General features: G+C 40.9%; 1 protein-coding gene across 3 annotated transcripts in view; it reads right to left on the bottom strand.

The window, feature by feature from the left end:
• Positions 1–1298, bottom strand: part of LOC106879933 (uncharacterized) — a 53057-nt gene that overhangs the window by 18005 nt on the left and 33754 nt on the right. The gene's annotated exons all lie outside the window — the stretch shown is intronic.

Genomic DNA, 1298 nt, shown 5'->3' with positions numbered 1-1298 from the left:
ATTTTTCATCCTGTGGCGTTCGAGACGTTTGGTGGGGTCGGACCACTAACTGCGAGATTCCTGTCTTCACTGGCAACTCGCCTTGTAGAGGTAACTGATGAGGCTCTTGAGGGCGCTTGGCCGTTCCAGCGCATCAACCTCGCCATCACTCGCGGCAACGCTGCAAACGTGCTGACGTGCCTCAATAGCCATTAGAGAGGTTTCCCAGCGCCCCCAACTTTTCAACCCAAGGTGATGAATTGTTTTGTTTTGTGTTTTTTTTCTTTATAATTTTTTCAATTTTGTTCTCCGTTTTGTCCAGTTTTCTAATTCAATTTTGTAAAACGGTAAACACTGTGAAGGCAATAAAAAAGATTCTGAAAGTCCGCCGATCAGCGATTACACCCGTCTCCTGAGACAAGTGTAATGGTAAAAGTTTACCGTATTTTTTCCCCTAGTTTTTACATTTTGCCACTCAATTTCGTGTCCAATTATTTCCCCGTGAGATTATAATAGCTATTCCGAACCTCTGCAATAATAATAATAATAATAATAATCTTTCCACTATAGGTGCACGGCCTAAAATTTTAAGGTAAGCGGTGTAGTCGATTACATCGACTCCAGTTTTCAACTGATACTTATTTTGTGCAAAGTCGACCTCAACGTAATTTGAACTCAGAACATAAGGACGAACGAAACGCTGCTAAGCATTTTGGGCGGAGGTAAAGAATACGCACACCACCCGTTTTCGGTGTTACCCTAAACACTGGGTGTGCGTATTCTTTACCTTCGCCAAAACAAGGATATAAGCAGTAAGATAAAAGTAAACACTTGTTGGAATTCCGATGAGTATCTGCTCATTAGAGCGATGGAATCACATGGACATTACGGAGGTAAGAAATACGCACACCACCCGTTTTCGGCGTAACCCTAACCCTTAATATACAAAACTCTTGTTTTGTATATTAAGATAAGGCGGTGAGCTGGCAGAATCGTTAGCATGCTGGGCAAAATGCTTAGCGGCATTTCTCTGTCTGTACGTTCTGATTTCAAATTCCGTCGAGGTTGACTTTGCCTTTCATCCTCTCGGTGTCGATAAATTAAGTACCAGTTGAGTACTGGGGTCGATGTAATCGACTATCCACCTACCCCAAATTTCAGACTTTGTGCCTATAGCAGAAAGGATTATTTATAAGAAATAAGGTAGGAAAACAATAAGCTTTTACTAATTGTATAACATACTATAGAGTTTCGTTTTTGTAGGAAAAAAAAGAAATGGAACTAATATGTAAGGCGGAGACGGACTATATGTAATCTGA

This window comes from Octopus bimaculoides, chromosome 10, assembly GCF_001194135.2.
Source record: "Octopus bimaculoides isolate UCB-OBI-ISO-001 chromosome 10, ASM119413v2, whole genome shotgun sequence".
Classification (NCBI taxonomy): Eukaryota; Metazoa; Mollusca; class Cephalopoda; order Octopoda; family Octopodidae; genus Octopus; species Octopus bimaculoides.
Note: the sequence above shows the minus strand (reverse complement) of the source record. Positions and strands in the feature narration are given on the sequence as shown.